Genomic DNA, 12,096 nt, shown 5'->3' on the forward strand with positions numbered 1-12,096 from the left:
TCAGGAAGGGGCATGTGCATTAGAACTGAGTTCAAAGAAGATTTAAGAAGCTGAACTGTGACTTTTATACTAAAAAATTTGGCAAGAAAAACAGAGTCAAATTTGCTTTTCTTGAGTATCTGAAATATGATGAATATACCACTCCTTTGTCTTTTGGCATAAAATGCTGCTATTGACAATTAGGTGACAATCGGGTCTTCTTTACTCATATGTAGCTTGGTCGTTTTGACTTAATATTCACAGGACTTTTTTTTTCTTAAAATTTCTATGATGTTATTAAAATATGTCTTCAAGGGTGGCCATCCTGGGTCAAGTTTTTCAGTATGCATTTCTTTTCAATATGGCTTGTATTTTCAGATAGTTTTCCTGAATTATAACTCTTGGCATTTTTTTTTTTTTTCATTTCTTGGAATTGATTTTGTTTTTGTTGAGGACATCTATTACAGCTTACCTCTATTTCATTCCACTGTTTTCTTCTTTAGGGATTACAATTAAAGATATATTGAAACTCATTTACCCACATCTTTATCTGTGTTTTCCTTAATTTCTTATTGCTTTCTTCACTTTTTGTTTTTACAATTTTCCTTTTTTCTTTGTATTTCTTTTAAGAAGTTATCTATTAAGTTTAGTGGCTCAGATATTCTTTATAATTATTTTTATTACTGAATAAATTTTTATTTCTATTGTTTTAAGTTCAATCACCTTGTCTGAACTTTTAAAATCCTAATATATATTGTTCTTTCACAACTTATCATTTTATTATTTATTCCACTTTATTTTAAAATTTTAGGTTATAATTTTTATCTTTTTGGAGCATATCTGTCCTGCTTTAATGTCTGTGGGAAGTTCTGCTCCACATTCTTTCCTTACTTCCAAAAGTTTTGTATGAGTTTCAAACCAATCCCTGTCTGTGTCCCATTTTTATCTGAAATTAGTTTTCCTAAACTTTTAGAAAGGAGAGGTGGATCAGAATTTTTGTTTTAGCTTAGTAGTTTCAGGGGTCCTTCTCATTGCCATAAAGTGTTATGAGAAATATGATTTTCTGAACTCTTCTGATCTGGCACCCTTCTATTTTTACTCAGACCTTCACTTTTCTTACCTTGTCCCTGTCTTGCTCACTTGGAATCTATTCCCCAAACTTCCTTCTCATTGTGGGACTTTGTTCTAGATGGTAGCTTTGCCTGGTTAGTTTTGAATGTTCATGGAGACCATACTGCTCCATCCTGTCAGAATTTACCATGGAACCTGTGCACCCAAGAATTGGAACGTACAACAACTCCCCCACTTTTAGCTCCTGTGCTTTCTGGTAAAAATCTTTTGTAATTCTGGAGTTCTCCTCCTTTCAGATCATTCAGATTCCCTTTTGCTTAATTTTCATCCCTTTAATGAATGCTATGAATTGTAGTTTATAATTATTGGTGATCTACTCCCATCTGCTAGTATTTTGGAGTCCATGGAAATACTTTGTCAATTTTATTGTAGCTGCTAGCTGTGAGGTTTGGGGTTTTACTATGCAGTTTCTGCATCTCTTTTTATAATGGGATTTTGGAAGGTCCAACATTGCACCACTACAACCATCATTTCATAATATTCTAGCAAAGATGGTACATGGATTTTTAATTTTGACGGGTGGGACAAATTTCCCTTAACAAAGTCTTAGTCCTTGTACTCTCATATATAGTTTATGAGAGTTTCTTTCCCCATCCCATGGCTAACATTAGATATTATTACTTTTCATCTTTGGCAGTCTATCAAATGAACAGTTGTAGATCACTGTATTATGTTTCCTTTCATGAATGCAATTTATGAAGAAGGGGTATTGAGCTATATTCATAGATATACCAGACAATCATGTTTATTTCCTGTGAACTAATGTTTTACATATCCTTTGAATGTATTTCTAACAGGGCTGCCTGGTCTTGTTTGTACTGGTTTATTAATTTAATATATCAATAAATTGGTTAAATCATTTAGATAATTTTAATGTAGTAATTCATATTGTCTTAAGTGTTCCATGTCATTTGTTTTTCACAGATAATTTTGTTGTTTAAACCTTATTATCCAAATATTTTGCTTTCTTCCATGGTTTGAAATTCCACATGTATTATTCTCAAATTGCAGAACTCTATTTGGATTAATTAATGAGCATTTAATTCTGATTCACTGACATGCCTGCCTACTCTTTTTTCTATTAAAATTCAATTAATAAATTGTAAAATTATTACAACATATAAGGTATAATGTAAAATTATCTGCACAGCATATTTTAATCTATAAGGACTATGTTCCTCTAAACATTTTTTCCTTAATGTTTCTTTCCATTATGTGAAACTTAATTGTAATTTTTGCTTTCTAAGGAAGTAAGAGGCTTGCCTGAGGATACATATCTCAGGGTGGGCAGAGGCAGCATTTGAAATAAAATCTGCCTGACTCCAAAATTTATACTCCATATACATAGTTTTTGTTTTTAAAAAATTCAATTCACCCAGCAAGAAAAACAACTCTGTCGTGTGTACTATGTGCCGGATTCTGTGTTAACTGCTAATGCTACAAAGATAAATTATTTTGTTTTTGAGCTTGAGAGGTTATTGCTTAATATCCTATTGTAATCCTTTTTTATTGCCAATTTCCCTCCAGAAAAATTATAGATAAATCTTTATAAAATCTTTTAAAACCAAAGAAGTAGTCATTTTAAATATCATAAATACATCAGTTGGGCACAGAGACAGTTTCTAAAATAATTTTTGTTTGGAATCATTTTTATGAGAGCAGAATACTTAAAAAAACAGAAGCAAGCTTTATATTTTAAAAATAACAGAATAAGTATAATCTCTTCTACAAAACAGCCTCTTTAGAGTTTATACCTAAAGACCCTAATTCATGTTCCTTAATTCTCCTTTAAAGATTGTCTAAGCTATTGGAAAACATGGCTCAAAAACCTCAAAAGGTTTCAAATCCTTCCTCCTTATATTAGTTATTTATAGCTGCATAAAATATTACTCTGGATTGCCTAAAGACAACAATGTTTATTATCTCACGGCTTTTAGTCAGTGGCTGCTTTCAATTCCTTGCCACTTGGACCTCTCTATAGTGCAACTCAAAACAGGGCACCTTGCTTCATCAGAACTATCAAGCAAGAAGACAAGAGAAAGGTGTGTCAGCAAATGGCAGACAGATTTGAATCTAGTCTTGGTAGTACCATCCCATGGCCTTTGCTGGGTTCAAATCATTAGAAGTAGATTATTAGGTTCACCCCACATACAAGTAAAGGGGATCATAAAATGATATAAATAACAGGAGGCAGGTGTTACTACAGATCATCTTAGAAGTCTGCTTACAACTATCCTCTCTGTACTGATTCTGCTACCCTGACTTGTCTGTGTAACACAGTAATAGAAGAAAAGAAATAATTTACAAATTATTATCAATAAAATTAAATCTAGATATTCTTAGAATAAAGTTTTGTCAATATATTCTTTAGTTTTGCTATTACTGATAAACTTAACAGGTATTTAATGACTTACTGCATGGCCAGTGGTGAACTAAATTTTGTATAAGTTTATCTCTTTTAGTATTCACATAAGGTTACTAATAGCCTTAAGAGTTAGGTGATCACTATTCCCCCATATTAATTTGACAAAACCAGGGCACAGAGAATCTAAGTAACTTGGCTCAGGTCATACAACCAGTAAAACAACTATCTCCAACTCCATAACTGCCATCACTACATTATAAACAGAAAAATGTGTTTATTTTTAAACTCTCTCTAAATATTGTGAGCTGGACACTCTCTACTACATTTCTGGTGACTAATTCTGAGACCAAAATCATCATTTAGGTAGGACTTAGGGTATCTGTTTGAAAAAAATAAGTAAAAGCCGACTATGAGTTAAAGTTCAGATATATATCCTATAGTAAGACTTTGCTGCACAGAAATTTTATAAGCCTGCAGCAGTTATTAGCCTGAACTGTGAAAAAACCTGAACAGGCACAAACCATTTGCAGATAATTGTGCTGTCATTCCTACTTCATTACTTTTAATAGAATTGAATTTGTGGTGCTCATGCCCAGATTCATGAGTGCTACCTTTAGGACGAAGACATGTCAGGTGTCTTTATTCCTAGGTGAATGGAATGCTTTGGGGAGGAAGTCACTGTGCAGCACAAAAGACACATTCATTTAACTAAGGGACCATCTTCATTAAAATAAAATAATTTTTTAAATGGTTTCAGATGACCCTGTATATCTAGCCTGGCTCTTGGTACAAGAGATGTGATGATAGAAAACAATTATACAATGGAGCTCTCAGGGCAAATTTGGTATCTGTTCCAATAAATATCAAGCAGGGATTACATAATCCACTCTTTTAAACTCTGAGAGGGAATGAAACCTGAGTCAAACAAATATATATATTGAAAAGGGTTACTTTTGTATTCAATCAGTGATGAGATTAAAAAAATAAAACTTTAAAACATTTTATAGGAAATGAATTTAATTAATAAAGCTAAACAGATAAACATAATACTCAGGTTCCTTTGCCTATCCAAATGAACTTTTTCATAGCCTTGAACTTACTCCATTTTGTCGTTTAAGTCACTTTATCAAATGAATATCTGTTCAATAAGTTGTACTTCCCAGATGGTGCTAGTGGTAAAGAATCTGCCTGCCAATGCAGGAGACACAAGAGACCTGGGTTAGATCCCTGAGTTGAGAGGAGCCTCTGGAGGAGGAAATGGGAAACCCACTCCAGTATTCTTGCCTGGTAAATCCCATGGACAGAGGAGCCTGGTGGGCTACAGTCCATGGGCTCACAAAGGGTCAGACACAACAAGCAACTTAGCACACACAAAACCAGATGACCAAAACACATGTTAAAAATGTTGAAGAATTTAAACTTCCTGACTTGCAGCTAGTTATCAAGACAATAGGATAGTTGCATAAGGATTGACATAATCCATATCAATGGAATAGAATTTAAGCTCCAGAAATAAACCTTTATTTGCTGTCAATTGATTTTGACAAGGGTGCCAAATCAATTCATTTGTGGGGAGGATTGGTGGGAAGAACAGAAGTCTTTCTATAAATGTGTGCATATGTTTAGTTGCTCAATCATTTCTGATTATTTGTGACTGTAGCCCTCTAGGCTCCTCTGTTCATGGGATTTTCCAGGCAAGAACACTGAAGTGGGTTGCCATTTTCCTCTTCCATGGGATATTCCTGACCTAGGGATCAAACCTGTGTCTCCTGTGTCTCTTGCATTGGCAGGTGGATTCTTTACCCACTGAGTCATTGGGGGTGCTGGAGCAATGAGACATCCAGATGTCTACCTCACATCATACATAAAAACTAACTAAAAATGAATCAAGATCTAAATTTAAAAGTTCAATATATGAAACTCTTAGAAGAAAACACAGAAGCCAGTTTTCATGACCTTGCATTAGTAAATGGTTTCTTAGTTATAATGCTCAAAGCACAAATAACAAAAGAGAAAATAGATAACTTAGGCTTCTTAAAAAAAAGTTTGTGCTTTAGTACCACCAAAGAAGTGAAAAAACAGCCTGCAGAATGGAAGGAAATATTTGCAAGTCATAAGGAATTTGTATCCTAAATATATTAAAAAAGAATCACAACTCAATAAGAAGAGGTTAAATAATGTAATTAAATAATAGGTAAAAATTTAAAAGACATTTCTCCATAGAAGATATACAAGTAGTAAATAAACACATGAAAACATGAAAAGAGAGGCTAGTATCCCTAGCCATTCAGATCAGATCAGTCGCTCAGTCGTGTCTGACTCTTTGTGACCCCATGAATCACAGCACACCAGGCCTCCCTATCCATCACCAACTCCCGGAGTTCACTCAGACTCACGTCCATTGAGTCAGTGATGCCATCCAGCCATCTCATCCTCTGTCATCCCCTTCTCCTCATGCCCCCAATCCCTCCCGGCATCAGAGTCTTTTCCAATGAGTCAACTCTTCACATGAGGTGGCCAAAGTACTGGAGTTTCAGCTTTAGCCATTAGGGAAAGACAAAACTACCATGAGATGCCCCTTCACAAGCACTAGAATGACTGAAACAAAAAAAGACACACAATAACAAGTTCTGGCAAGGATGTCGACAAATTAAAACAATTAAACACTGCTTGTGAAATTGTAAAATGTGCAGGTGCAAAGGATGGTAGTTTGGCAGTTCCCCCAAAAGACTAAATAAACAAAGGCTACTATATGTGGCAGTGGTTCTAAGGATGTACCAAAGAGCATGGAAACATGACCATACACAAAATTACACACACATTTTCATAGCAGCATTGTTTGTAAGAGTCAAAAAATGGAAACAAACCAAATTCCACTAACATAAATGGTTGAACAAAATGTGGTATATTCATACAATGGAATATTATTCACTTATAAAAAGGAATGAAGTATTGGTACATGCTAAAACCTGGATGAACCTCAAAAATATCATGCTATGTAAAAGAAGCCAGTTACAAAAGACCAAATATTGTATTTTCATTTAAATGAAATCTCCAGAATTTGTGAATCCATAGAGAGAGTGGTTATTAACTGCCAAAGGCTTAAGGAAAGAGAAATTTTGTGGTGACTGCTAATGTGTATGGAGTTTCTTTGAAGTGTGAATAAAAAAAAAGATCTTGAAATTAGTGATTTTATTTGCACAATTCTGTGAACATTAAAAACTATATTTCAGACAAGTGAATTTTATGTTATGTGAATTACATCCCATAGAAGTTTATAAGAAAATTGTACTTGTCTCATTATGTGTCTATTTTTTCTAATTACATTGTAAGTTTTTGTTTTTGCCTGAATATTAAAAATTCATTAAAATTAAAGGATTATGTTTCTCTGGAAAATTATACTTATTGTCTTCAATAACTAACCATCAGTTCAGTTCAGTCACTCAGTCATGCCCAACTCTTTGTGACCCCATAGACTGCAGCATGCAAGGCTTCCTTGACCATCACCATCTCCCTGAGCTTACTCAAACTCATGTCCATTGAGTCAGTGATGCCATCCAACCATCTGATCCTCTTTTGTCCCCTTCTCCTCCCACCTTCAATCATTGCCAGCATCAGGGTCTTTTCAAAGAGTCAGTTCTTCATCAGGTGGCCAAAGTAATGGAGTTTCAGCTTCACAAACAGTACTTCCAATGAATATAGAGGACTGATTTCCTTTAATATGGACTGGTTGGATCTCCTTTCAGTTCAAAGGACTTTAAAGAGCCTTCTCCAACACCACAGTTCAAAAGCATCAATTCTTCAGCACTCACCTTTCTTTATTTTTTTTATTTTTTTATTTCTTTATTTTATTCTTTATTACTCCAAATTTCACATCCATACATGACCACTGGAAAAACCATAACCTTGACTAGATGGACGTTTTTTGGCAAAGTAATATCTCTTCTTTTTAATATGCTATCTAAGTTGGTCATAACTTTTCTTTAAAGGAGTAAGCGTCTTTTAATTTTATGGCTGCAATCACCATCTGCAGTGATTTTGGAGCTCAGAAAAATTAAGTCAGCCACTGTTTTCAGTGTTTCCCCATCTATTTCCCATGAAGTATTGGGACCAGATGCCATGAGCTTCGTTTTCTGAATGTTGTGCTTTAAGCCAACTTTTTCACTCTCCTCTTTCACTTTCATCAACAGGCTTTTTAGTTCCTCTTCACTTTCTGACCTAAGGGTGGTGTCATCTGCATATCTGAGGTGATTGATATTTCTCCCAGCAATCTTGATTCCAGCTTGTGCTTTCTCCAGACTAGCATTTCTCATGATGTACTCTGCATAGAAGTTAAATAAGCAGGGTGACAATATACAGCCTTGACGTACTCCTTTTCCTATTTGGAACCAGTCTGTTGTTCCATGTCCAGTTCTAACTATTGCCTCCTGACCTGCCTACAGGTTTCTCAAGAGGCAGGTCAGGTGGTCTGGTATTCCTATCTCCTTCAGAATTTTTCACAGTTTATTGTGATCCACACAGTCAAAGGCTTTGGCATAGTCAATGAAGCAGAATAGATGTTTTTCTGGAACACTCTTGCTTTTTCATTGATCCAGTGGATGTTGGCAATTTTATCTCTGGTTCCTCTGTTTTTTCTAAAACCAGCTTGAACATCTGGAAGTTCACAGTTCACGTATTGCTGAAGCCTGGCTTGGAGAATTTTAAGCATTACTTTACCATCCTGTGAGACGAGGGCAATCATGCGGTAGTTTGAGCATTCTTTGGCATTGCCTTTCTTTGGGATTGGAATGAAAACTGGCCTTTTCCAGTCCTGTGGCCACTGCTGAGTTTTCCAAATTTGCTGGCATATTGAATGCAGCACTTTCACAGCATCATCTTTCAGGATTTGAAATAGCTCCACTGGAATTCCATCACCTCCATGAGCTTTGTTCATAGTGATGCTTTCTAAGGCCCACTTGACTTCACATTCCAGGATATCTGGCTTTAGTTGAGTGATCACGCCATCGTCATTATCTGGGTCGTGAAGATCTCTTTTGTACAGTTCTTCTGTGTATTCTTGCCACCTCTTCTTAAAATCTGCTTCTGTTAGGTCCATACCATTTCTGTCCTTTATCTAGCCAATCTTTGCATGAAATGTTCCTTTGATATCTCTAATTTTCTTGAAGAGATCTCTAGTCTTTTCCATTCTGCTGTTTTCCTCTATTTCTTTGCATTGATCCCTGAGGAAGGCTTTCTTAACTCTTCTTGCTATTCTTTGGAAATCTGCATTCAAATGGGAAGATCTTCTCTTTTCTCCCCTTGCTTTTTGCTTCTCTTCTTTTCACAGCTATTTGTAAGGCCTCCTGAGACAGCCATTTTACTTTTTTGCATTTCTTTTCCATGGGGATGGTCTTGAGCCCTGTCTCCTGTACAATATCACAAACCTCCATCCATAGTTCATCAGGCACTTTATCAGATCTAGTCCCTTAAATCTATTTCTCACTTCCACTGTATAATCATAAGCGATTTGATTTAGGTCATAGAGTTGACTCATTGGAAAAGACTCTGATGCTGGGAAGGACTGGGGGCAGGAGGAGAAGGGGATGACAGAGGATAAGATGGCTGGAGTTTGGGTGAACTCCGGGAGCTCTTGATGGACAGGGAGGCCTGGTGTGCTGCAATTCATGGGGTCGCAAAGAGTTGGACACGACTGAGTGACTGAACTGAACTGAACTGAATGGTCTAGTGGTTTCCCCTACTTTCTTCAATTTAAGTCTGAATTTGGCAATAAAGAGTTCATGATCTGAGCCACAGTCAGCTCCCAGTCTTGTTTTTGCTGACTGTATAGAGCTTCTCCATCTTTGGCTGCAAAGAATATAATCAATCTGATTTCGGTGTTGACCATCTAATGATGTTCATGTGTAGAGTCTTCTCTTGGGTTGTTAGAAGAGGGTGTTTGCTATGACCAAGGTGTTCTCTTGGCAAAACTCTATTAGCATTTGCCCTGCTTCATTCCGTACTCCAAGGCCAAATTTGCCTATTACTCCAGGTGTTTCTTGACTTCCTACTTTTGCATTCCAGTCCCCTATAATGAAAAGGACATCTTTTTTGGGTGTTAGTTCTAAAAGGTCTTGTAGGTCTTCACAGAACCGTTGAACTTGAGTTTCTTCAGCATTACTGGTTGGGGCATAGGGTTGGATTACTGTGATATTGAATGGTTTGCCTTGGAAATGAACAGAGATCATTCTGTCATTTTTGAGATTGCATCCAAATACTGCATTTCAGACTCTTTTGTTGACCATGATAGCTACTCCATTTCTTCTAAGGAATTCCTGCCCACAGTAGTAGATATAATGGTCATCTGATTTAAAGTCACCCATTCCAGTCCATTTAGTTCGCTGATTCCTAGAATGTCAACGTTCACTCTTGCCATCTCCTGTTTGACCACTTCCTATTTTCCTTGATTCATGGACCTGACATTCTAGGTTCCTATGCAATATTGCTCTTTACAGCATCAGACCTTGCTTCTATCACCAGTCACATCCACAACTGGGTATTGTTTTCGTTTTGGCTCCATCCCTTCATTCTTTCTGGTGTTATTTCTCCATTGATCTCCAGTAGTATATTGGCATCGACCTGGGGAGTTCCTCTTTCAGTATCCTATCATTTTGCCTTTTCATACTGTTCATGGTGTTCTCAAGGCAAGAATACTGAAGTGGTTTGCCATTTCCTTCTCCAGTGGACCACATTCTGTCAGATCTCTCCACCATGACCCATCTGTCTTGGGTTGCCTCACACAGCGTGGATTAGTTTCATTGAGTTAGACAAGGCGGTGGTCTGTGTGATCAGATTGGCTAGTTTTATGTGGTTATGTTTTCAGTATGTCTGCCCTCAGATGCCCTCTCACAGTACCTACCATCTTACTTGGGTTTCTCTTACCTTGTATGTGGGGTATCTCTTCATGGCTGCCCCAGCAAAGTGCAGCCGCTGCTCCTTACCTTGGACGAGTCACCCCTCCTGACCTTGAACATGGAGTAGCTCCTCTGGGCCCTCCTGTGCCCGTGCAGCCGCCGCTCCTTGGACGTGGGGTTGCTCCTCTTGGCCGCCGTCCCTGACCTCAGACATGGGGTAGCTCCTCTTGGCTGCTGCCTCTCCCTCAGACGTGGGGTAGCTCCTCTCAGCCACTCCTGTGCCATTGCAGCCTGGCACTTTCAGTTGATGCCCCTGACCTTGGGCATGGGGTAGCTCCTCTTGACCGCGCTTCCTGTGTGTGAGATGAGTGCAACTGTGCAGTAGTTTGAGCATTCTTTGCCATTGCCTTTCTTTGGGATTGGAATGAAAACTGGCCTTTTCCAGTCCTGTGACCACTGCTGAGTTTTCCAAATTTGCTGGCATATTGAGTGCAGCACTTTCACAGCATCGTCTTTCAGGATTTGAAATAGCTCCACTGGAATTCCATCACCTCCACTAGCTTTGTTTGTAGTGATGCTTTCTAAGGCCCACTTGACTTCACATTCCAGGATGTCTGGCTTTAGGTGAGTGATCACACCATCATGGTTATCTGGGTCATGAAGATCTTTTTTGTGTAGTTCTTCTGTATATTCTTGGCCACGTCTTCTTAATATCTTCTGCTTCTTTTAGGTCCAAACCATTTCTGAACTTTATTGTGCCCATCTTTGCCTGAAATGTTCCCTTGGTATCTCTAATTTTCTTGAAAACATCTCTAGCCTCTCCTATTCTGTTGTTTTCCTCTATTTCTTTGCACTGATCATTGAGGAAGGCTTTCTTATCTTTCCTTGCTATTCTTTGGAACTCTGCATTCAAATGGGTATATCTTTCCTTTTCTCCTTTGCCTTTCACTTCTCTTCATTTCACAGCTATTTATAAGGCCTCCTCAGACAACCATTTTGCCTTTTTGCATTTCTTTTTCTTGGGGATCGACTTGATAACTGCCTCCTGTACAATGTCATGAACCTCCGTCCATAGTTTTTTAGGGACTCTGTCTATCAGATTATATTTTTCTGGAAAATTATACTTATTCTCTTCAATAACTAGCTATACTTTTTGACATAAAGTCTATTTTGTATTATTTATTCAACTGCATCCACTTTCTTTCTTAAGAATATGGTGAATTATAACTTTTTAAGAATTCTTTTTTTTCAAGTATCTATTTTCCAATTCTAGACCTTTCTCCTATCAGTCACAAAGCCCTTTGAAAGTCCTTAAACAATGTATTCATTTACCTTATGTTTTGATTAAATTTTCAGTAAAAGGTTTTTTGACTGTAATTGACTGATTGTTACTTTTTTCCACTCAGTTTTTCTGCAGTCATACTTCCCTAACTGGTCAATGTCAGTAGCATGGCCATGGAACTTTGGGGAATTCAGCTAAGGAGATAAGTATTTCGGGAGTAGAGAATTTTGTTTATGTGGTTTATAGAGTTACTTTCTTGGATTTTTAATTCTTGTTTGTCTTGTTGGTGTGGGAATGCCTTCTAAGAGTTCTCCAGCCACATGTGGTATAGTCTTACCTGGCTTCACCACACAGAACTTATGGCCCTGAGGCTGCACTGCCATATGAACTTTCCTACAGTCCCTAGCAACAAAGATATATGTGAAGTGGAGGAGAAAAATGTTTGGCAA

This window comes from Bos indicus x Bos taurus, chromosome 6, assembly GCF_003369695.1.
Source record: "Bos indicus x Bos taurus breed Angus x Brahman F1 hybrid chromosome 6, Bos_hybrid_MaternalHap_v2.0, whole genome shotgun sequence".
Taxonomy (NCBI): domain Eukaryota; kingdom Metazoa; phylum Chordata; class Mammalia; order Artiodactyla; family Bovidae; genus Bos; species Bos indicus x Bos taurus.